Source organism: Arachis hypogaea, chromosome 15, assembly GCF_003086295.3.
Source record: "Arachis hypogaea cultivar Tifrunner chromosome 15, arahy.Tifrunner.gnm2.J5K5, whole genome shotgun sequence".
NCBI lineage: Eukaryota > Viridiplantae > Streptophyta > Magnoliopsida > Fabales > Fabaceae > Arachis > Arachis hypogaea.
In genome coordinates, this window is record NC_092050.1 from 57,969,566 (window position 1) to 57,996,298 (window position 26,733).

Sequence of the window (26,733 nt, forward strand, 5' to 3'; positions counted from 1 at the left end):
CTGTAGGCCGAAGTTCACCTACAGAAATAAAGCCATATCTAGGACTAGTTCCTGGGTAATGTCAGGTTGCAGGGTGTAAACCGACACGTGAGCTCATGGCCTGCATAGGACAGACATGCATCATACTTGGTTGTGCATTTCCTCTGTTATGATTGTTGTATTAATGTATGCTTTCCTTGTTTTTATTCTATTCTCTGTGTTTGTATTTTACTTTCTTATATTCTTCTGTTTGTGATCTGTTTTTAGTTTACTCTATTTTCTCTATTCATCTGTCTTCTATTTACTGCATCTCTATATTCTGCTATATGTCTGCTAAGCGACACAGATTAATGAACTTAACTAATAACCCCGGCCCTACTAAGAACTCCCCAGTTCTTACCCCTTCTCTCTCCCTTCCCCCTTCAGATGGAAGCATGAGTACCCTTCCATAATTCGCTGACGATCATTCCCAAAAAGGATTCCGCTCTAGGTAGTCTTCTGAGTCTAGAGTGAACTCTGTTTCTGTTTATATGTATATACTGTGAGACCAGCCAACGTCTGCACCCCGTTCGTATGCGCACTTTAACCTAAATCCTGTGTACGAGATTCCTATTGTGTGGCTACTTCATGAGGTACCAGAGAGACGTCATATGGCAACGTCTGATCGTGCAGAGGAATAGCAGATGATGTTCTATCTTTTGATGAAGTTTCACCTGACTTGAGTTGTGAAGACTTAGAACGTACTTTCCCTCAGTTTAGTAGTTTACAGGGACTAGGTGAGTATAGAGTCTAGGCTAGCCTAGGCGCCAGCTTAGGGACTTCTTGAACGGGTCAGGGCCTAGGATATTGTATGTATATATATGTATATAGTTATTATCTAGCTATATCTAGAGGTGTTCTAACTAAAAGTCTATACTCTAATAAAGCCTGAATCACTGAATGTTGTTGACTACCTGTGATATATTTATGTGTGGTTGTTTATAACTGTTTTATCTGTTATCAGTTCTGAATTGATTATGAATGATTCTGTTTATTAATTCAAACATTTTCAATAAAAAAATTCCTCGCAAATTAACTACGCTTTTAACAACGAACAGGCTCATATAATAAATAATAGATAATAATTAGGAAGACAAGTTGGTAGCTCTCAGTTTCTAGTATGATCATGACGTACCAGAAATTGGGTCGTTACATACCACATCTTCCCAGGTTGTTAAGCTCTCCTTCGGGAAGGATTCTAGCCATTTAGATGCCTTGTCCTTGAGTGAGAAGGGGAATAAAAGTAGTCTGTAGGTGTCAGGATGAACACCATTAGACTTCACAGTGTCACATATCCTCAGGAAGGTGGTTAGATGTTGATTGGGATCTTCTTGCACACTTCCTCTGAATGAACAGTTGTTCTGAACAAGGGTGATAAGCTGTGGCTTTAGTTCAAAGTTGTTGGCATGTATGGTTGGCTTTTGGATGCTACTTCCACAGTTTCCTGGGTTTGGATTGATGTAGGATCCTAGAACTCTTCTCTCTTGCCCAGCATGATGCACTAGGCCTTCTCTGCCATGGTTGTGAGCCTCTTCTTCATGATGGTTCTCCATATTCTCATTCATGTCTGGTTCAAAATACTCCTCTTCTTCCTCCGTACCAACTACTCTCTTTCCTCTTGCTTCCCTCCTTAATCTAAGGAAGGTCCTTTCAGGTTCAGAATCAAAGGAAGTTGAAGCCCCGCTTCTTCTACCTGTCATACACCCAACAAGGCAAAAGCAAGAAGGGGGTAGATGCAGAGAGTATTCTTGTTAGAAATGTTGTTAGTGTGAGCGGTGCAATATATCAAACAGTTAGTGGGTTAGTAAACTGAATTGTAAACAACTAAAAAAAATGATAGGGGGAAAAGGAAGAAAACAGCTAAACTGAAAGTGAATTACTCAAATGAAATCAAACAAAATAAAAAAATTGCTCAATCTAGTTATCCACCAATTTAATCATTGTTGATGCAAAATCAATCCCCAGCAACGGTGCCATAAACTAAATGCACGGAAACTTGTCTCTCAACAGATTTCCCTCGGCAAGTATAACGAATTGTCGTCAAGTAAAAACTCACAATAGAGTGAGGTCGAATCCCACAGGGATTGATTGGTCAAGAAACTTTAATTGGAGGAATGTTCTAGTTGATCTAAGCAGAATTTGATATGAGAATTGCAGGAAATTAAATGGCAGGAAAGTAAATGGCAGAAAATGTAAATGCTGCAAATAAAGAGCTGAATATAAATGACGGAAAGTAAATTGCAGAATCTTAAATGGGGAATGGGAAATTTAGCAAGAAAGTAAATGGCAGAAATGAAAGAGAATGGGTAAGATCAAAAATGGGGAATTCATTGGGCTTAGGAGATGTTGCATTCTCTGGATCAAGTTCATTTTCATCTCTTCCTCAATCAATGCATTCATTGATCTCCTTAGCAGTCTTAAGTGATTGAATTCCAATTCCTTGGTAACTCAATCTCTCAAATCTTGATCAATAGCCAATTCCTTGGTCTAGTTGCTCATGAGAAGAGATGAGGTGCGGTCACTGATTATACCACATGTATTTCCAAATCAAAGTATTGGGAGAATTATATGTCACCATATCTGCCCAAACCCCAATTTGGTCCAACATGAGAAAGTATTTCTAGCATGATCTCTTCATTCCTCTTCCAAGGTTCAGAAGAGATCCAAGTATGAATAGTTTCTTTTCCAAGACAACTATCCAATTGGATGAAGATTGAAAGCTTTCAAGTAAAATAAAGAGAAAAGAAAGAAGAAAAATAATGAAAACTATTATTGATCCATCAAATTACAACAGAGCTCCCTAACCCAATGAAAGGAGTTTAGTTATTCATGGCTCTGGGAGTGAAAAGCAAATATGGAGAGTACATTCTGAAGTAAAACTAGAAGTTGCAGAGAAAGTAAAATTATACAGAGAGTAGTCCTCTCAATCCCCCAAAAGCTCCTCTCTAGTTCAAAACTACCTATATATATACTACTCTTTTGATCTTCCAGTTGGCTCTTCAAGTCTTCGATATGGGCCTCTGGATCTTGAGTTGAAGCAGTTTGGAATCTTCAGTGGGCTCAGCTTTACTTGCAGAGAAAGTGTGAAGTAGGCATGGACTTTGGCTAGGACGTTAGTGGCATTAATGTTAAGTGAAAATGTGGGTTCGAGAACGTTAGTGACAATCACCATTTGCACTAACGTTCCTAGCCCAAGATGAGTTACGTTAACTTCAACGTTAGTGGCACTAACGTGACCACTAACGTTGCCTCTTGATCCATCGCGAGCGTTATTGGCGTTTACCTTTGCCAATAACGTTGTCCTTGGCCCCTTCTTCCCTACGTTAGAGTCCACGTTAGTGTAGCTAACATGACTCTTAACGTGGGTATGCCTCAACTTCGAGAGCGTTAGTGACAGTTACCTTTGTCACTAACGCTCCAAACACACTTCTTCCCACGTTAGAGTTCACGTTACTTAGGTTAACGTGACTTCTAACGTGGTAGTGATAGCCATCTCCAACGTTAGTGACAAAGGTGAGTGTCACTAACGTTGGCTCATCATTCCTTTCCTCCACGTTAGCTTCCACGTTAATGCAATTAACGTGGCAACTAACGTGGCTAATAGAGGCTTAGTCCAACGTTAGTGACAAAGGTGAGTGTCACTAACGTTGGCTCTTCATTGCTTCTCCCACGTTAGAGTTCACGTTAATGTAGTTAACATGACTCTTAACATGGCTAAGTGTGCCCCTCTCCCCAACGTTAGTGGCATTCAGTTTTACCACTAACGTTGGAGCTTTACTTCTCTTCCACGTTAGCTTCCAAGTTAACTACGTTAACATGGACACTAACGTGGGCTATGATGGCTCACGAAAGCGTTATTGGTGTTCACTTTTCTTGTTAACGTTGTAAGCTAGCCTCCTTTCCATGTTAATGGTCACGTTAGTTGGACTAACGTAGCTATTAACGTGGCATCTTCCTTGCTTCCTTTGTCCTGAAATCAAGCAAATAAAGTGCATCAAAGCTAGGTTCTAACCCATGAGATCATGCATCATTCAATTTATCATTCAATTCTTGCATAATTCTCATGAAATCATATAAAATTCACAATGTTTGCTTGAATCAAGATGTAAATGATTATTTACCCAAAACTTGCTTATTTCCTAAGAAAGTGCATGAAACTACCTTAAAACCATAAAGAAAAGGTCAGTGAAACTGGCCAAAATGCCCTGGCATCAGCCATTCAGCCATGCCTGGACCTTCATCACTTATGTATTTTCAATGGTAAAGTTTCTACACACCGTAGATTAAGGTGTGGAGCTCTGGTGTTCCTCATGAATTAATGCAAAGTACTATTGTTTTTCTATTCAATTCAAGCTTATTCCTATTCTAAGATATCCATTCGCACCCAAGAAAATGATGAATGTGATGATTATGTGACGCTCATCATCATTCTCACTTATGAACGCGTGCCTGACAAACACTTCCGTTCTACATGGAAATAAGCTAGAATGAATATCTCTTAAATATCTAATACAGAGGACCGAGTCCGAGATATTAGAATTTTCGTGGTATAAGTTAGAACCCATGGACGGCCATTCCTGAGATCCGAAAAGTCTAAACCTTGTCTGTGGTATTCCGAGTAGGATTTGGGAAGGGATGGCTATGACGAGCTTTAAACTCGCGAGTGCTGGGCGTAGTGACAGACGCAAAAGGATAGTAAATCCTATTCCAGTATGATCGAGAACCGACAGATGATTAGCCATGCAATGACAGCGCATTAGACCATTTTCACAGAGAGGATGGGATGTAGCCGTTGACAATGGTGTTGCCCTACATAAAGCTTGCCATGGAAAGGAGTAGAAATGATTGGATGAAGACAGTAGGAAAGCAGAGGTTCAGGAGGAACGAAAGCATCTCTATACGCTTATCTGAAATTCTCACCAATGAATTACATAAGTATCTCTATCTTTATTTTGCGTTCTATTTATCTTTTAATTATTAAATCTCCATAATCAATTGAATCTACCTGACTGAGATTTACAAGGTGACCATAGCTTGCTTCAAGCCGACAATCTCCGTGGGATCGACCCTTACTCACGTAAGGTTTATTACTTGGACGACCCAGTGCACTTGCTGGTTAGTTGTGCGGAGTTGTGATAAAGAGTTGAGATTACAATTGTGCGTACCAAGTTGTTGGCGCCATTGATGATCACAATTTCGTGCACCAAGTTTTCGGCGCCGTTGCCGGGGATTGTTCGAGTTTGGACAACTGACGGTTTATTTTGTTGCTTAGATTAGGAAAATTTTTTCTTTTTGGTTTAGTGTCTTCTATTATTGTTTTTAGTTGAATTTTTTTTTTAATCCTTATTTTCTCTTTTTAATTTTTTCGAAAATTTTTATAAACTAATAATTGAGTTTTTCTGTTTGAGTTTAGTGATGCCAAGGCATCATAGGCTAGTTTCACTAGCATTTTTCTGTTAGTTTTAGTTGTTTTATGCATTTTCTTGAGCTTAAAGTAACCAAAAATGGTTAAATGAAGAACAAAGTAATGAACCATCCAAACAATATGATTTAGATGCAAATTCCATGAGTTTTAGTTATAATACTTAAATGCTATGAATGGAAGATTTCTCATGAAATTTTGCAAGACTTTGATGCAAGTGTTTGGATGATTTCAGGGAAGAAGAGGCTAGGCAAGGAAGCAACAAAATCAATAAAGGAAGCTTGAATATCACATGTGGAGTTTAAGTTCCAGTTTAAGCCTAAACTAGAGCTTAAACGCCAAAAATCATGAAGGATAAGAAATGCTGGGATTGAAGTTTAACCTCCAGTTTGACCTCAAACTGGAGGTTAAACGCCAGAATGAATAGCCTCACTTAAGGAGCATTCCACGTTTAACCTCCAGTTTGACCTCAAACTGGAGGTTAAACGCCAGAATGAGTATGCCACCCAGGGAGGAGTTCCACGTTTAACCTCCAGTTTGACCTCAAACTGGAGGTTAAACGCCAGAACCAGGAAGAGTACCAGGGAGCCATTCCACGTTTAAGCTCCAGTTTGACTCAAACTGGAGCTTAAACGTGTTCGATAGCTTTTCTACTCCAGGGTTGCTCTCTCCATTTCCACGTTTAACCTCCAGTTTGACCTCAAACTGGAGGTTAAACGTGTTCGACACCACCAGGGCTACCATTCTAAGCTTCCACGTTTAACCTCCAGTTTGACCTCAAACTGGAGGTTAAACGTGTTCGACCTCCAGTATGCCTCCACCCTTTTCCACGTTTAACCTCCAGTTTGACCTCAAACTGGAGGTTAAACGTGTTCGACCTCCAGGGCTGCCCTTCCTATCTCCACGTTTAAGCTTCAGTTTAACCTTAAACTGAAGCTTAAACGTGTTCGACTACATGACTCTCCAGGGCTACCTTCTTCCATTTCCACGTTTAAGCTTCAGTTTAACCTTAAACTGAAGCTTAAACGTGCTTCTACAAAAGGCCTCACTGGAAGTGTCTGGCGTTTAAGCTGCAGTTTAAGCGTAAACTACAACTTAAACGCCACTCTTGGAAAAGGTTTCTGGGCCAAAAATATTGTGATTTAAGTTAGTCTTTGAGCACAAATATTAACTTAAACTTACTTTGGTATGAAACCCAATTGAATATCATGGTTTATGGGATTGGGCCTGAAGGATTGATGAGTTTGAAACCTCAATTTATTGAGTCATGTGTCATTATTTGATTATCACTAAGTTGGCTCAATAAATGTTACAGGATTTGGATCAACAACCTCATCAAGATTATGGATCATAAACCCAAGGCAAAAGGAAAGCAAGGAGAGGCCTCAAAGCCCAAGAAGCACAACTGAAGCTCAATATAGAAAGTGTATAAATAGGATAGAAGTTAAGTTAGACGGGGACTTTCACTTTTAGCTAGTTTTCTTTTTCTTTGTAATTGAATTCAGAGCTATGATTCACTAAACCCCCTTTCATTGGGTTAGGGAGCTCTATTGTAATTCAATGAATCAATAATAGTTTGTCTTCTTCTTCAATCTTTTCTCTTGAATTTTGTTAGAAAGCTTCTCGATCTAATTCCATTGAGTAGTTGTCTTGGGAAAGAAACTACTCATACTTGGAATCCTTCGGAGCCTTGGGAAAGGAATGGAGGATTCATGCTAGAGAAGCTTTCTCACAGTGGATTGGATTGGGGTTTGGATGGATATTGTGACATGTAATCCTACCAAATTGTGGTTCATGAAATTGTGTGGTATAATCAGTGATCAAGCATCATCTCTTCTTATGAACATTTAAACCAAGGGATTGGGAATTTGTTTGTTTTTAGAGAGCATTGGTGAGCCAAGGAATTGGGATCCAATCATATAAGATTGCCAAGCAAAATTCAATGAACGCATTGGTTGAGGAAGAGATAAACATGTTTTGATTCGGAGATCTCAATATCTCCTATAACCCAATGAATTCCCCATTTCTGATTTCCACTTTCTCTTTACATTCTGCAACTCAATTCTTGCAATCACCCCCATTCCCTTTTAATTTCAGCAATTTACATTCTGCTCTTTAATTCATGCAATTTAAGATTCAGCCATTTAATTTTCTTGTCATTTACTTTTCCCGCCAATTTTACATTCCGCAATTCTCATCTCAAATCTTGATTCAGCTCAATTAGAACACACTTCTAATCCGAATTGCTCACTCAACCAATCCTTGTGGGATTCGACCTCACTCTATTGTGAGTTTTTACTTGACGACGATAACCGGTGCACTTGCCGGAAGGAATTTTGCCGATCGTGCAATTTCCTAAATCGTAGCATAACAAGTTTATGTGCATCAAGTTTATGGCGCCGTTGCCGGGGATTGGTTTTCGATTGACAATTCTCAAATTGGAAGCTAACTAGATTGAGCAATTTTCTCTTGCTTTGTTAATTCTGTTCTAGATACTTGTTGAATTTTAATTTCTGCATTTGGTTACATGCTTTCCTTCTTTATGCCTTTAAATTCATGCAACTAACTCACTGACTCACTAACTGTTTGAATTAATTCCTCAATTGAGCTAACCATACTCTTCCATTAACCAAGAGTATTTCACTTGTTTGTGTTTGAGCTGTGTTCGTGTATGACAGGTAGGAGAGGAGAGACATCAACTCCTCCATATACCGAACCAGAGAGGACCCTTCATAGACTTAGAAGGGAAGCAAGAGGGAAGAGAGTAGTGGGAGAAGAGGAATCTGAAGGAGAATCTGAGGACAATTTTGAGGAAGCTTTAGATCTCAACATGGATAGAGAAGTTCACAACCATGAGAGAGCTGATGGAAACGATGCCATCCCTGAGAGGAGGGTTCTTAGTTCATACATAAACCCAACCTCTGGGAATTGTGGTAGTAGCATCCAGAAACCACCCATTCAGGCCAACAATTTTGAGCTCAAGCCACAGCTAATATCACTTGTGGAAAATCATTGTTCCTTTGGAGGAAGTGCTAATGAAGACCCAAACTAACATCTCACAAAATTCCTGAGAATTTGTGACACTGTGAAGTCCAATGGAGTCCAGGAAGATGCCTATAAACTGCTTTTGTTCCCATTTTCACTTAGGGACAAAGCAGCTAAGTGGCTGGAATCATTCCCAAGGGGGAGTCTAACAACATGGGATGAGGTGGAAAGCAAGTTTCTGGCACGTTTCTACCCTCCACAAAAGGTCAATAGGCTTCGATCTGAGGTTCAGACTTTTAGACAACAAGATGGTGAAACTCTCTACGAGGCATGGGAGAGATTCAAGGACTTGACAAGGAAATGCCCACCAAACATGTTCCATGATTGGGTGCAACTGCACATCTTCTATGATGGGCTCTCTTATGAATCAAGGAAGGCTGTAGACCATTCATCAGGAGGTTCATTGAACAGGAAAAAGATTGTGGAAGAAGCCATTGAAGTGATCGAGACAGTGGCTGAGAATGAGTACTACTATGCATCAGAAAGGCACAACACTAAGGGAGTCATGGAGGTGAACCAGGTTGATACAATTCTAGCCCAAAACAAGGTGTTTGCCAAGCAACTAGCAGAGCTTACCAGGCAATTAGAAACAAAGCAAGTGGCTGCAATACACACACAAGATCAAGAGGAAGTAGGCATTGAAGGAGGTGATTGGGATGAGGCTAACTATGTGGGAAACCAACAAAGGCAATCATATGATCCACATTCCAACACTTACAACCCAGGCTGGAGAAACCACCCAAACTTTGGGTGGGGAAACCAACAAACCCAACCACAAAACCACAAACCTTACAACCACAACCAACATAACAATTCCACATACCAAAACTCCAACCAAAGATCATACCAAGCCACACAAAACACTTACCCCCAATCATCATATCATGGCCAAAATAATCAACATACCCAACCTAATCCGAACCAACAATTTCAAGATCAATTAAACCGGATAGAAGGAATGCTTGCAACCATGAGCCAAGACATAATTGAATTGAAAGCTTTTAAGGAAGAAGTAAATTCTAACTTGCAAAACCAAGGAGCTGCCATCCAGAAGCTAGAAAATCAAATTTTGTATTTGACTAAGCAAGCCCCTGGGACAAGCGGTTCTCATGCTGCCAAGGCTATAGCAAGGGAAGAATGTAAGGCCATAACCCTCAGAAGTGGAAAGAATCTAAAGGAGATCTCAAGGGAAACCACAGAGGATGAAGCAAAGGAAAATGTGAAAGACAAAGAACAAGGACAATCTTTTACACCGTTTGCAACAAAAGAAAAAGAAAAAGAGGTCCTGAAGCCTTACACACCAAAAGCACCTTATCCTCAACGTTTGATGAAAAGTGAAAAGGATGGCCAATTCTCCAGGTTCTTGGAGATTTTCAAGAAGCTTCAAATCAGCATTCCCTTTGCTGAGGCAATAGAGCAAATGCCACTCTATGCAAAATTCTTAAAAGAATTAATGACCAAGAAGAGAAGCTGGAGAAATGAGGAAACTGTGTTGTTAACTGAAGAATGCAGTGCCATCATTCAGCACAAATTGCCTCAGAAATTGAAGGACCCAGGCAGTTTCCAAATCCCCTACATCATAGGAGAAGTCATGGTGGAGAAGGCCTTGTGTGACTTAGGGGCCAGCATCAATTTGATGTCGCTAACAATGATGAGAAGAATGAAGATTGAGGAAGCCAAACCAACAAGAATGGCCCTCCAATTGGCAGATCGAACTTTCAAATTCCCTCATGGGATAGTTGAGGATTTGTTGGTGAAAGTGGGAGAATTTATATTTCCTGCTGATTTTGTAGTGTTAGATATGGAGGAAGAAGCCAAAGCTTCAATAATTCTGGGAAGACCCTTCCTAGCTACTGCTGGAGCCATCATAGATGTACAAAAGGGTGAACTCACTCTTAGAGTACATGATGAGAAATTGGTGTTTAATGTATTCAAGGCAATGAGCTATCCATCAGAATCACTAAGGGAATGCATGAGGGTTGATGTAGTGGACATTGCAGTACAAGAAACTTTTGAGGAAACAATAAAGGAAGTGGCAGAGGAGGAGTTCACCAAGGATATTGAAGTTAGTGATATCAAGGGTGCTGACACAACCATGCTAAGCATGCCAGAGAAAGTGAAAGAAGAAAAGGAAGCACCAAAACCTGAGCTCAAAGCATTGCCCCCTAATCTCAAGTATGCATACTTGGGTAGTGATGAGAGTCACCCTGTTATCATTAGCTCGGCCTTGAGCCAAGAACAGGAAGAAGAATTGATCAAGGTGCTGCAAACTCATCAAGATGCCATTGGATGGACCCTAGCTGATTTGAAGGGGATAAGTTCATCCATATGCATGCATAAAATCTTGTTAGAAGAGGATGCTAGACCCTCCATTCAAGCTCAGAGAAGATTGAATCCCGTCATGAAAGAAGTGGTACAAAAGGAAGTCAGGAAGTTATGGCAGGCAGGGGTAATCTACCCCATTTCCGATAGCCCATGGGTTAGTCCCATCCATGTAGTTCCCAAGAAAGGTGGCATAACTGTGGTGCCAAATGAGAAGAACGAACTCATACCCACAAGAACCGTTACTGGGTGGAGGATGTGCATAGACTACAGGAAGCTCAATGAAGCCACCAGAAAAGATCATTTCCCACTCCCATTCATGGATCAGATGCTTGAAAGGCTTGCCGGACATGCTTACTATTGCTTCTTGGATGGATATTCAGGCTACAACCAAATAGTAGTTGATCCTAGTGATCAAGAGAAAACATCATTTGTTTGTCCATATGGAGTTTTTGCTTATAGACGCATGCCCTTTGGATTGTGCAATGCACCTGCCACTTTCCAAAGATGCATGCTGTCCATCTTTTCGGACATGATTGAAAAATTTATTGAGGTCTTCATGGACGATTTTTCTGTGTTTGGGGATTCTTTTCCCAGCTGCCTACACCACCTTGCCTTGGTGCTTAAGAGGTGCCAAGAGACTAACCTAGTATTAAACTGGGAAAAGTGTCATTTCATGGTCACAGAAGGAATAGTCCTTGGCCACAAAATCTCTAATAGAGGCATGGAGGTGGACAGAGCTAAGGTGGAAATCATTGAAAAACTACCTCCACCAAGTAATGTCAAGGGAGTTAGGAGCTTTTTGGGTCACGCTGGTTTTTACAGAAGGTTTATTAGAGACTTTTCTAAAATAGCCAAACCTTTGAGTAACTTGCTTGTCTCTGATACACCCTTTGTATTTGATAAAAATTGCATGCTAGCCTATGAACTTTTGAAGCAAAAACTTTCCTCTGCACCTATCATTGCCCCACCTGATTGGAACTTACCGTTTGAACTGATGTGTGATGCATCAGACCTTGCTATTGGGGCAGTGTTAGGACAAAGGAAAGACAATTTGGTACATGTGATTTATTATGCCAGCAAAGTCTTGAATGCTAACCAAAGGAATTACACAACCACTGAAAAAGAACTCTTGGCAATAGTCTTTGCATTTGAAAAATTTAGATCTTATCTCATTGGATCTAAAGTCATTGTCTTCACTGATCATTCAGCTTTAAAATATTTACTTGCCAAACAAGAATCTAAACCGAGACTTATTAGATGGGTTCTTTTGTTGCAGGAATTTGACATTGAAATCAAAGACAAGAAGGGTGTAGAGAACAAGGTGGCAGATCATTTATCAAGGATACCATGTGAAGAAGGAAGCACACAAAGCACACATGTAAATGAGTGCTTTCCTGATGAACAACTCATGACAATTCACAAAGCACCCTGGTTTGCAGACATAGCAAACTTCAAGGCCACTGGGAGTTTACCTTTGGAATTTAACAAACATCAAAGGAAGAAATTGGTAAATGATGCCAAATACTTCATCTGGGACGAACCATACTTGTTCAAAAAATGTTCCGATGGCATACTCAGAAGATGCATATCCGAGGAAGAAGGAAGGGAAGTTTTATGGGACTGCCATGGCTCCACTTATGGAGGGCACTTTGCAGGGGAAAGAACAGCAGCTAAGGTGTTGCAGTGTGGTTTTTATTGGCCTACTATCTTCAAAGATGCAAAAGAATTAGTGAAGCACTGCCATGAATGCCAGAAAGCTGGGAACTTGCCAAGAAGAAATGAAATGCCACAACAATTCATTCTGGAACTTGAATTGTTTGATGTATGGGGGATAGATTTCATGGGACCATTTCCCTCCTCATACTCAAATAATTACATTCTTGTGGCAGTAGATTATGTCTCCAAATGGGTTGAAGCAATAGCAACTCCAACCAATGATAATAAGGTAGTCATGAACTTCCTCAGAAAACACATTTTTTGCCGTTTTGGGGTTCCAAAAGCAATCATCAGTGATGGAGGAAGCCACTTTTGCAACAAACCATTAGAGGCATTGCTCCTAAAATATGGAGTCAAACACAGGATAGCCACACCATACCATCCACAGACAAGTGGGCAAGCCGAAATATCTAACAGAGAACTCAAAAGAATCCTGGAAAAAACTGTGGGAACTTCAAGAAAGGACTGGTCGATTAAGCTAGATGATGCTCTTTGGGCATATAGGACAGCATTCAAAACACCAATTGGAATGTCTCCTTACCAACTAGTATATGGAAAAGCTTGCCATCTGCCACTGGAGTTGGAGCACAAGGCATACTGGGCCTTGAAACTTCTGAACTTGGACAACAAAGCCGCTGGAGAAAGAAGGATGTTGCAAATTCAAGAGTTGGAAGAATTCAGAGCGGAAGCTTATGAGAATGCCAAAATTTACAAAGAAAGAGCAAAGAAGAAGCATGACAGCAACATAGCCCCAAGGAAATTTGAAGAAGGGCAAAAAGTATTGCTCTACAATTCTAGGCTGAAGCTATTTCCAGGGAAGCTAAAATCAAGGTGGTCTGGACCATTCCTTGTCACCAAGGTCTCCAATTATGGACAAGTAGAAATCATGGAAGAAAAGTCACAACGAACCTTCAGTGTTAACGGTCAAAGACTCAAACATTACTTGGGAGATGTGGAGGAGAAGGACAAGGTTAAATATCACCTCAACTGAGGAAGCTGACCGTCAAGCTAATGACGTTAAAGAAGCGCTTGTTGGGAGGCAACCCAACCTGAGGTAATACCTTGTTGCTGTTTCTTTTATTTGTTTCAATAAAAAGGGTAAAGTAGTTTCTGTGCATTGCAAAGAATTAAGTTTGGTGTTTCACACCAAACAATGAATTCATGGATCAATAAGTCAAGGGGGAATGTGTGACTCTAAGTTTGGTGTTCCACCATAAAGATCAACTGAACACAACAACCTTTGAATTATATGAAAAGAACAACTATTCTAAGCAGTCACAGAAATGCTTAAAACCCTTAGTAGCAACATCATTCCAAGATAACTCAAGGATTCAAAGAACAGAGAGAAGTAAGTGGGAGACTAAGTTTGGTGTTCACACACCAACCTAAGAATCCGATACTTACCCACATATAGTTGAGCTAACCAGTCAAGTGCTTGAGAAGCAAGCAACTTCAGTACTCTTTGCAGGAAAGGAAACAAGAACCTTAAAGCATGAAGCAACATTTAGGAAGAAGAAGGAGAAATCAAATTGTTTCCTGACAACAAAGAGAAAACAAGGAATTTCACAAGGTGGTATTGTTCCTTGATAATTCTTTAAAAAGGGCAAACAAAAGCATGCGTGTTCTGGTTTAAACTGTAAATGTTGAATCTTTCTGGAATGTGTAGTTTTTTTTAGTATGTCTGTTTGTTAATTGCTTTGAATAAAGTGAATGCCTAGATGTTTGGATATAACTTCACCTTCTTAAACAAGTGCGTGCCATGCTTGTTCTGTTTCCAAAAATAAAAGAAAAGTTTGAACAAAAGTAACTTGGCTAAATTAGTGACAAATCAAGTAGAATTAAGTGGTGGTATGCATGCTTGATTGTTTAGTCAGATCACTAAAATTAGAGTGTAGAATTATCATTTTTTTATGTAGAAAGTGAACATTGTCTATGGATCTTGATGAATAAATGTCTTTGGCCATGAAAAAGAAAGAAAAAGAAAAAGAAAAAGCCACGGAAAAAGGCAACCAAAAAGCAAAAAAAATTGAGAAAATAAGCTAGGTACCAATGGTTTGAACTTCTGAGACAAATGCCTGTGGTGTTTATGTATTAAGGATATGCTTGGATGAATAGGTTCTGAGGAGTGTTTCAACACTTGGTAACTTGGGTTAACTAACCCGGGATTATCAACCAAAAGTCCATTATCAAGAGCAACCTAAATACAAAACATTTAGTCACACAAAGAGGTGCTGGGCACCAATGTCTCAAGAAGAAATGTGAACTAAAATGCCTAAAGTGGATATGTGTAGTGCACTGATAAGAAAAAGAAAATGCCAAAGGCTTGTGCAACACATGACACTAAGCAAACAAGGAGCAAAAGAATCTCTAAGAAAAAGAAAAGAAAAACAAAGAAGAAAAAAGTGCCAAAGACATAAGAATAACAAGAGGCCATAGCAATGTTTGATGGATGCAATGAAAAAGTGATAATCCTACCTGATAAGTATGAAAAAGTGATGCTGCAACTTTCTGCATAAAACCCTTCTGATGAACTTCAAATGCTTGCTAATATAGCCAATGTAATTGCTTTCTGTTTCATACTTTCTTCTCAAATAACTCAGGACTTGCTTAGGGACAAGCAAGTATTAAGTTTGGTGTTGTGATGCCAAGGCATCATAGGCTAGTTTCACTAGCATTTTTCTGTTAGTTTTAGTTGTTTTATGCATTTTCTTGAGCTTAAAGTAACCAAAAATGGTTAAATGAAGAACAAAGTAATGAACCATCCAAACAATATGATTTTGATGCAAATTCCATGAGTTTTAGTTATAATACTTAAATGCTATGAATGGAAGATTTCTCATGAAATTTTGCAAGACTTTGATGCAAGTGTTTGGATGATTTCAGGGAAGAAGAGGCTAGGCAAGGAAGCAACAAAATCAATAAAGGAAGCTTGAATATCACATGTGGAGTTTAAGTTCCAGTTTAAGCCTAAACTAGAGCTTAAACGCCAAAAATCATGAAGGATAAGAAATGCTGGGATTGAAGTTTAACCTCCAGTTTGACCTCAAACTGGAGGTTAAACGCCAGAATGAATAGCCTCACTTAAGGAGCATTCCACGTTTAACCTCCAGTTTGACCTCAAACTGGAGGTTAAACGCTAGAATGAGTATGCCACCCAGGGAGGAGTTCCACGTTTAACCTCCAGTTTGACCTCAAACTGGAGGTTAAACGCCAGAACCAGGAAGAGTACCAGGGAGCCATTCCACGTTTAAGCTCCAGTTTGACTCAAACTGGAGCTTAAACGTGTTCGATAGCTTTTCTACTCCAGGGTTGCTCTCTCCATTTCCACGTTTAACCTCCAGTTTGACCTCAAACTGGAGGTTAAACGTGTTCGACACCTCCAGGGCTACCATTCTAAGCTTCCACGTTTAACCTCCAGTTTGACCTCAAACTGGAGGTTAAACGTGTTCGACCTCCAGTATGCCTCCACCCTTTTCCACGTTTAACCTCCAGTTTGACCTCAAACTGGAGGTTAAACGTGTTCGACCTCCAGGGCTGCCCTTCCTATCTCCACGTTTAAGCTTCAGTTTAACCTTAAACTGAAGCTTAAACGTGTTCGACTACATGACTCTCCAGGGCTACCTTCTTCCATTTCCACGTTTAAGCTTCAGTTTAACCTTAAACTGAAGCTTAAACGTGCTTCTACAAAAGGCCTCACTGGAAGTGTCTGGCGTTTAAGCTGCAGTTTAAGCTTAAACTACAACTTAAACGCCACTCTTGGAAAAGGTGTCTGGGCCAAAAATATTGTGATTTAAGTTAGTCTTTGAGCACAAATATTAACTTAAACTTACTTTGGTATGAAACCCAATTGAATATCATGGTTTATGGGATTGGGCCTGAAGGATTGATGAGTTTGAAACCTCAATTTATTGAGTCATGTGTCATTATTTGATTATCACTAAGTTGGCTCAATAAATGTTACAGGATTTGGATCAACAACCTCATCAAGATTATGGATCATAAACCCAAGGCAAAAGGAAAGCAAGGAGAGGCCTCAAAGCCCAAGAAGCACAACTGAAGCTCAATATAGAAAGTGTATAAATAGGATAGAAGTTAAGTTAGACGGGGACTTTCACTTTTAGCTAGTTTTCTTTTTCTTTGTAATTGAATTCAGAGCTATGATTCACTAAACCCCCTTTCATTGGGTTAGGGAGCTCTATTGTAATTCAATGAATCAATAATAGTTTGTCTTCTTCTTCAATCTTTTCTCTTGAATTTTGTTAGAAAGCTTCTCGATCTAATTCCATTGAGTAGTTGTCTTGGGAAAGAAACTACTCATACTTGGAATCCTTCGGAGCCTTGGGAAAGGAATGGAGGATTCATGCTAGAGAAGCTTTCTCACAGTGGATTGGATTGGGGTTTGGATGGATATTGTGACATGTAATCCTACCAAATTGTGGTTCATGAAATTGTGTGGTATAATCAGTGATCAAGCATCATCTCTTCTTATGAACATTTAAACCAAGGGATTGGGAATTTGTTTGTTTTTAGAGAGCATTGGTGAGCCAAGGAATTGGGATCCAATCATATAAGATTGCCAAGCAAAATTCAATGAACGCATTGGTTGAGGAAGAGATAAACATGTTTTGATTCGGAGATCTCAATATCTCCTATAACCCAATGAATTCCCCATTTCTGATTTCCACTTTCTCTTTACATTCTGCAACTCAATTCTTGCAATCACCCCCATTCCCTTTTAATTTCAGCAATTTACATTCTGCTCTTTAATTCATGCAATTTAAGATTCAGCCATTTAATTTTCTTGTCATTTACTTTTCCCGCCAATTTTACATTCCGCAATTCTCATCTCAAATCTTGATTCAGCTCAACTAGAACACACTTCTAATCCGAATTGCTCACTCAACCAATCCTTGTGGGATTCGACCTCACTCTATTGTGAGTTTTTACTTGACGACGATAACCGGTGCACTTGCCGGAAGGAATTTTGCCGATCGTTCAATTTCCTAAATCGTAGCATAACAAGTTTATGTGCATCATTTAGTTTTATATTTTTAGTTTGGTGTCAATTGCATGTTTTTTTTTTTACTTTCTTTTAAACTTTCGAATTTGTGTTCATTGTTCTTTCTTAATCTTCAAGTTGTTCTTGTTTGTTTTCCTTGTTTGATCTTTAGCTTTTCTTGTTTTTTAATTTTTCTTGTTTTTCTTGTGCATTTTTGAATTATTAGTATCCAAAAAAAGAAATAAGATATTTTATACATTAAATACCTTTATTAAAACACTTTAAATTTATAACTCAATTGGCTAGAGCGTTGTGTCTATGTTCTTGTGAATAGTTACTCCTTTGAGTCTTTCTTTCTAAAATCTTTTCAAAAATAATTTTTCTTTGATTAAATCTTGTGTCAAGTTATAAGTTTGGTGTTTTCTTGTTAGTTCTTATTTAATTTTCGAAAATTAGTTTTTGGTTTTATAAAAATTTTAAGTTTGGTGTTCTTTTTTTATGTTCTTGAGTCCTTTGAGTCTTTGACTTTTTGTTCTTCGTGTTCTTGTGAATCTTCAAGGTGTTCTTAAGTCTTTCTTGTATTTTGATCTTAAAAATTTTAAGTTTGGTGTTCCTTGCTGTTTTTCCTCCAAATTTTCGAAAATAAGGAGCATTAGATCTAAAAATTTTAAGTTTTGTATCTTTTTATTATTTTTCTCTTTCCTCATTGAATTCAAAAATATATTTTTCCTTTATTTTAATTGATTTTTCGAATTTTCCTTTTAAAAATTCAGATTTTATTTTAAAATTTTTTATTTTATCTTATCTTAGTTTTAAAATTTCAAAATTCAAATCTTTTTTAAAAAAAAAAACATATCTTTTTCAAAATCTTATCTTTTCTAATCTCAAATCTTAAAATCAAATCTTTTTCATATCTTTTTATTTTATTTTCTTACAAGTATCTTAAATTTTAAGACATATCTTTTTCAAAACTTCCTAACCAATTTCTCTCTCTTCAATTTTTTTCGAAAATCCTCACCCACATCCTTTTCAAATCTTTTTAATTAATTAATTTAGTTTTCAATTTTATTTTATTTATTTTTCTTCAAATTTTTGAAATCATAATCAATTTTTCATTCATTTTCTTTTCTTTTATTTTATTTTAATTTCGATTTTCAAAAAAAAATTAATAAAAATAAAAATATTTTATTTGCAATTCACAACATCTCTCTTTCTCCATCATGGACCTAAGTGGAAATGAACAGTCCAGAAGGACTCTGGGGTCATATGCTAACCCCACTACTGCTTCATATGGGAGTAGTATCTATATACCCTCCATCGGAGTCAGTAATTTTGAGTTGAATCCTCAGCTCACCATCATGGTGCAGCAAAGTTGCCAGTATTCCAGTCTTCCACAGGAAGAACCTACAGAGTTTTTGGTACAGTTTTTACAAATTGCTGACATAGTACATGATAAGGAAGTGGATCAGGATGTCTACGGATTATTACTGTTTCCATTTGCTGTAAAAGATCAAGCTAAAAGGTGGTTAAATAACCAACCCACAGCAAGCATAAGGACATGGAAACAGTTATCAGACAAATTCCTGAATCAATATTTCTCTCCAAAAAGGAAGACACAGCTAAGGCTGGACATCCAAGGCTTTAAACAAGAGGATGATGAATCCCTTTATAATACCTGGGAGAGGTACAGAGGGATGCTAAGGAAATGCCCCTCTGAAATGTTTTCAGAGTGGGTGCAATTAGACATCTTCTACTATGGGCTTACAGAAAGAGCTCAGATGTCCCTAGACCATTCAGCTGGTGGATCTATACACATGAGGAAAACTATTGAAGAGGCTCAAGAGCTTATTGATATAGTTGCCAGAAACCAGCATATGTACATAAGTAATGGGTCCTCCATAAAAGAAGAAGCCAAAGCAGTGTCTACTGAAATTGGTCCTCCAGAACAAGTTGCTAAACTCAATCAACAAATGTGCTTTCTAACAAAATAGCTAGCAGAATTCAAGGAGATGCTACAAGACACTAAAAATGCTAATAAAAATATGGAGGCACAATTGAATCAGACAAAATAGCAATTATCAAAGCAGATAACAGAAGAGTGCCAGGCAGTTCAATTAAGAAGTGGGAAAACACTAAATACCACACTTCAGAATAGCAGAAAGCCAAGGAAAGAACAACTGACAGAGGATGAGCAAAATATCATCTAAAATCCCTCTGAGGACAGTAAGAGCCCATAGAGGAATGATTCTGGCGCTCAAACGCCAGAAAAGGATGGAGAGCTGGCGTTAAACGCCCAACCCATGCTCAGTTCTGGCGTTCAAATGCCAGGAACAAGCAAGGAGTTAGCGTTAAACGCCCAAAGAAAGCTCAGTTCTGGCGTTCAAATGCCAGGAACAGGTAAGGAGTTGGCGTCCAACGCCAATCCAACTTCCACCCCTAGCATTCAAATGCCAGTGAGGGATCAGACACACACAAGTGCTGATAATAACCCCTCTAAAAAGGCTTCCCCAACCACTCTGTAGGAAATAAACCTGCAGCAACCAAGGTTGAGGAATACAAAGCCAAGATGCCTTATCCTCAAAAACTCCGCCAAGAGGAGTAGGATAAGCAATTTGCTCGCTTTGCAGACTATCTCAGGACTCTTGAAATAAAGATTCCATTTACAGAGGCACTTGAGCAAATACCTTCTTATGCCAAGTTCATCAAAGAGATCTTGAGTCATAAGAAGGATTGGAGAGAAACTGAAAGAGTTCTCCTCACTGAAGAATGCAGTGCAGTCATTCTGAAAAGCTTTCCAGAAAAGCTTAAAGATCCTGGGAGCTTCATGATACCATGCACGTTAGAGGGTAATTGCACCAAGACAGCTTTATGTGATATTGGGGCAAGTATCAATCTAACACCTGCATCCACTATCAGAAAGCTTGGTTTAACTGAAGAAGTCAAACTAACCCGGATATGTCTCCAACTTTCTGATGGCTCCATTAAATACCCATCAAGCGTGATTGAAGACATGATTATCAGGGTTGGGCCATTCGCCTTCCCCATTGACTTTGTAGTACTGGAAATAGAGGAGCACAAGAGTGCTACTCTCATTCTAAGAAGACCTTTCCTAGCAACTGGACGAACTCTCATTGATGTCCAAAAAGGGGAAGTAACCCTGAGAGTCAATGAGGATGAGTTTAAGTTGAATGCTGTCAAAGCCATGCAGCATCCAGACACACCAAAAGACTTCATGAAAGTTGATCTTATTCACTCTTTGGTAGAGGAGATCAACATGGCTGAGAGTCTCGAATCAGAGCTGGAAGATATCTTTAAAGATGTTCAGCCTGATCTGGAGGATTCAGAGGAATTGAAAAAGCCTCTGGAAATTCCTCAGGAAGAGGAAAAACCTCCTAAACCCGAGCTCAAACCATTACCACCATCCTTGAAATACGCATTTCTGGGAGAAGGTGACACTTTTCCAGTGATCATAAGCTCTGCTTTGAATTCATAGAAAGAGGAAGCACTACTTCAAGTGCTAAGGACACACAAGACAGCTCTTGGGTGGTCCATAAGTGACCTTAAGGGCATAAGCCCAGCTAGATGCATGCACAAGATCCTATTGGAGGATGATGCTAAGCCAGTGGTTCAACCACAGAGGCGGTTAAATCCAGCCATGAAGGAAGTGGTGCAGAAAGAGGTCACCAAGTTACTAGAGGCTGGGATTATTTATCCTATTTTTGATAGCCCCTAGGTGAGCCCTGTTTAAGTTGTCCCCGAAAAGGGAGGCATGACAGTGGTTCATAATGAAAAAAATGAACTGGTTCCTACAAGAACAGTTACAGGGTGGCGCATGTGTATTGATTACAGAAGGCTCAATACAGCCACCAGAAAGGATCATTTTCCTTTACCATTCATAGATCAGATGCTAGAGAGACTAGTAGGTCATGATTTTTAGTACTTTTTGGATGGCTATTCAGGTTACAACCAAATTGCAGTAGATCCCCAGGATCAAGAGAAAATTGCATTTACATGTCCATCTGGAGTATTTTCCTACAGAAGGATGCCATTTGGTCTGTGCAATGCACCTGCAACCTTTCAGAGGTGCATGCTCTCTATCTTCTTTGATATGGTAGAGAAATTTTTGGAAGTCTTCATGGATGACTTTTCAGTCTTTGGAGACTCATTCAGCTCCTGCCTTAACCATTTAGCACTTGTTATGAAAAGATGCCAAGAGATCAACCTAGTTTTAAATTGGGAAAATGTCACTTTATGGTGACCGAAGGAATTGTCCTTGGGCATAAAATTTCAAACAAGGGAATAGAGGTGGATCAAGCTAAAGTGGAAGTAATTGAAAAATTACCACCACCTGCAATGTTAAGGCAATCAGAAGCTTTCTGGGGCATGCAGGATTCTTTAGAAGGTTTATAAAGGATTTTTCAAAAATCGCATAACCTCTGAGCAATCTGCTAGCTGCTGACATGCCATTTGTGTTTGACACAGAGTATCTGCAGGCGTTTGAAACTCTGAAAGCTAAGCTGGTCCCAGCACCAGTTATTTTTACACCAGACTGGACATTACCATTTGAATTAATGTGTGATGCCAGTGATCATGCCATTGGTGCAGTATTGGGGCAGAGGCATAACAAGCTTCTGCATGTCATTTATTATGCTAGCCGTGTTTTAAATGATGCCCAGAAAAATTACACAACCACAGAAAAAGAATTGCTTGCAGTGGTTTATGCCATTGACAAGTTTAGATCATACTTAGTAGGATCAAAAGTGATTGTGTACACTGACCATGCTGCTCTTAAATATCTACTTACAAAGCAGGATTCAAAACCCAGGCTCATAAGATGGGTGTTGCTTCTACAAGAGTTTGATATAGAAATAAGAGACAGAAAAGGGACAGAAAACCAAGTGGCTGATCATCTGTCACGGATAGAGCCAGTAGAAGGGGCGTCCTTTCCCTCTATTGAGATCTCTGAAACCTTTCCTGATGAGCATTTGTTCGCCATTCAAGAAACACCATGGTTTGCAGACATTGCAAACTATAAAGCTGCAAGGTTCATACCCAAGGAGTACAGCAGGCAACAAAAGAAAAAATTAATTACTGATGCAAAGTACTACTTGTGGGATGAACCCTATCTCTTTAAGAGATGTGCAGACGGAATAATCCGAAGGTGTGTGCCTAGAGAAGAAGCACAGAAGATCTTATGGCATTGCCATGGGTCACAATATGGAGGCCATTTCGGAGGTGAGCGAACAGCCACCAAGGTCCTCCAATGTGGCTTCTACTGGCCTACCCTCTATAGAGATTCCTGAGAGTTTGTACGTAACTGTGATAGTTGCCAGAGAGCTGGTAATCTACCTCATGGTTACGCCATGCCTCAACAAGGAATCTTGGAGATTGAGTTTTTTGATGTATGGGGTATTGACTTCATGGGGCCTTTCCCACCATCATACTCAAACACTTATATTCTGGTTGCAGTCGACTATATATCCAAATGGGTAGAGGCCATTGCCACACCCACTAATGATACTAAGACAGTGCTGAAGTTCCTCCAGAAACATATCTTCAGTAGGTTTGGTGTCCCTAGAGCACTAATTAGTGATGGGGGCACTCACTTCTGCAACAAACAACTTTACTCTGCTATGGTCCGGTATGGAATTAGTCACAAGGTGGCAACTCCATATCATCCACAAACAAACGGGCAAGCTGAAGTCTCTAATAGAGAACTAAAAAGAATCCTGGAACTGACTGTAAGTACCCGTAGAAAGGATTGGGCGAGAAGCTTGGATGATGCTCTGTGGGCTTACAGAACAGCATTCAAGACTCCTATAGGGACCTCTCCATACCAGCTTGTGTATGGTAAGGCCTGTCATCTGTCCATAGAACTGGAGCATAAGGCCTACTGGGCAACCAGATTCCTAAACTTTGATGCCAAATTAGCTGGAGAAAAAAGATTGCTCCAGCTGAATGAACTAGAGGAATTTAGACTCATTGCTTTCGAAAATGAAGCAAAAAGGTGGCATGACAGAAAGCTGTCATCTAGAGTCTTTGAACCAGGATAGAAGGTTCTGCTATTTAACTCTAGGCTCAGGCTATTCCCCGAGAAACTAAAATCCCGGTGGAGGGGACCATATGTGATTACAAGTGTGTCACCATATGGCTATGTGGAGCTTCAAGACATTGATTCTAATAAGAAGTTTATTGTTAATGGACAGAGAATCAAGCATTATCTTGAAGGCAATGTTGAGCAAGAGTGCTCAAGGCTGAGGCTAGATTAAAAGCTCAGTAAGGTCCAGCTAAAGACAAAAGAAGCGCTTGTTGGGAGGCAACCCAATGTTATTTAATTATATCTATTTAGTTTCCATTGCTATTTTATGTTTTCTGTAGGTTGATGATCATGTGAAGTCACAAAAACTACTAAAAATCAAAAACAGAATGAAAAACAGCATTAAAAATAGCTCACTCTGGAGGAAGAGCTTACTGGCATTTAAACGCCAGAAAGAAGCAACAAGCTGGCATTTAACGCCAGAAAGAAGCATCAAGCTGGCATTAAACGCCAGAAACAAGCACCAAGTTGGCGTTCAATGCCAAGAAAGGGGAAAAATGGCGTTTAATGCCAGAAACAAGCAGCAGTCTGGCGTTAAACGCCAGGATTGCACACTAAGGGCATTTTGCATGCCTCAATGGAGCAGGGATGCTAAGTCCTTGACCCCTTAGGATCTGTGGACCCCACAGGATCCCCACCTACCTCACCATTCCAATTCAAACCATTTCCCTCCCATACCCACCCATTCACACACCTCCTTCTCCTCCACTTCTCCTTCTACTCACTTTTATCTTCTTTTGCTCGAGGACGAGCAAACCTTTTAAGTTTGGTATGGAAAAAAGCGTTGCTTTTTGTTTTTCCATAACCATTTATGGCACCTAAGGCCGGAGAGGAAAAGGAAGGCAGTTGCTTCTACCCCCGAGTCATGAAAGATGGAGAGGTTCATCTCAAGGGTCCATAGTTCAGTGGTAGAGCATTTGACTGCAGATCAAAGAGCTATGAGGAAGGAGCAACAAAGACAAGGAAGAGACATAGAGGAGCTCAAGAGCACCATTATTTCTTCAAGGAGAAGAAGACGCCACCTTCACTAAGGTGGACTCATTCCTTAATCTCCTTGTCTATTTATTTTCTGTTTTTTGGTTTTTGAGCCTTATGTGTTATTTATGTTTGTGCCTTTACTACATGATTATTAGTGTCTAAGTGTCTATGCCTTAAAGTTATGAATATGAATCCATCACCTCTCTTGAATGAAAAATGTTTTAATTACAAAAGAACAAGAAGTACATGGTTTCGAATTCATCCTTGAAACTAGTTTAATTATTTTGATGTGGTGACAATACTTTTTATTTTCTGAATGAATGCTTGAACAGTGCATATGTCTTTTGAAGTTGATGTTTATGAATGTTAAATATGTTGGCTCTTGAAGAATAAGGAAAAAGGAGACATGTTATTTGATAATATGAAAAATCATAAAAATGATTCTTGAAGCAAGAAAAAGCAGTGAATACAAAAGCTTGTGAAAAAAAAAGAGAAAAAGAAAAAGAAAAAGCAAGCAGAAAAAGCCAAAAGCTCTTTAAACCAAAAGGCAAGAGCAAAAAGCCAATAGCCTTTAAAACCAAAAGGCAAGGGTAAATAAAAAGGATCCAAGGCTTTGAGCATCAGTGGATAGGAGGGCCTAAAGGAATAAAATCCTGGCGTAAGCGGCTAAACCAAGCTGTCCCTAACCATGTGCTTGTGGCGTGAAGGTGTCAAGTGAAAACTTGAGACTGAGCGGTTAAAGTCGAGGTCCAAAGCAAAAACAGAGTGTGCTTAAGAACCCTAGACACCTCTAATTGGGGACTTCAGCAAAGCTGAGTCACAATCTGAAAAGATTCACCCAGTTATATGTCTGTGGCATTTATGTATCCGGTGGTAATACTGGAAAACAAAGTGCTTAGGGCCACGGCAAGACTCATAAAGTAGCTGTGTTCAAGAATCAACATACTGAACTAGGAGAATCAGTAACACTATCTGAATTCTAAGTTCCTATAGATGCCAATCATTCTGAACTTCAATGGATAAAGTGAGATACTAAAACTATTCAAGAGGCAAAAAGCTACAAGTCCCGCTCATCTTATTGGAGCTAAGTTTCATTGATATTTTGGAATTTATAGTATATTCTCTTCTTTTTATCCTATTTAATTTTCAGTTTCTTGGGGACAAGCAACAATTTAAGTTTGGTGTTGTGATGAGCGGATAATTTATACGCTTTTTGACATTGTTTTTACACAGTTTTTAGTATAATTTAATTAATTTTTAGTATATTTTTATTAGTTTTTAACTAAAATTCACATTTCTGGACTTTACTATGAGTTTGTGTGTTTTTCTATAATTTCAGGAATTTTCTGGCTGAAATTGAGGGACTTGAGCAAAAATCAGATTAGAGGTTGAAGAAGGACTGCAGATGCTGTTGGATTTTGACCTCCCTGCTCTCAAAGTGAATTTTCTGGAGCTACAGAACTCTAAATGGTGTGCTCTCAAATGCGTTGCAAAGTAGACATCTAGGGCTTTCCAGCAATATATAATAGTCTATACTTTGCCCGAGTTTAGATGACGCAAACTGGCGTTCAACGCCAGTTTCATGCTGCATTCTGGAGTTAAACGCCAGAAACAGGTTGCAAAGTGGAGTTAAACGCCAGAAACAGGTTACAAACTGGCGTTCAACTCCAAGAGAAGCCTCTACATGTGTAAATCTCAATGCTCAGCCGAAGCACACACCAAGTGGGCCCCAGAAGTGGATTTCTGCATCATTTACTCATTTCTGTAAACCCTAGTAACTAGTTTAGTATAAATAGGACATTTTACTATTGTATTTACATCTTCGGATCAGATCTTTGATCAGTTTTATGCTATCTTAGACCTTTATGGGGGCTGGCCAGTCGGCCATACCTGGACCTTCATCACTTATGTATTTTCAACGGTAGAGTTTCTACACACCATAGATTAAGGTGTGGGGCTCTACTGTTCCTCATGAATTAATGCAAAGTACTATTGTTTTTCTATTCAATTCAAGCTTATTCCTATTCTAAGATATCCATTCGCATCCAAGAACATGATGAATGTGATGATTATGTGACGCTCATCATCATTCTCACTTATGAACGCGTGCCTGATGATGAGATATTTTGATGA

General features: G+C 39.2%; 1 non-coding gene across 1 annotated transcript; it reads right to left on the reverse strand.

Moving 5' to 3' along the window:
* Positions 1–8,696: 8,696 nt before the first annotated feature.
* On the reverse strand, positions 8,697–8,800 carry LOC112753285 (small nucleolar RNA R71). Its single transcript, XR_003177678.1, has one exon. It is a non-coding gene; the product is annotated as a small nucleolar RNA R71 (small nucleolar RNA).
* Between the last annotated feature and the right edge of the window lie 17,933 nt (positions 8,801–26,733).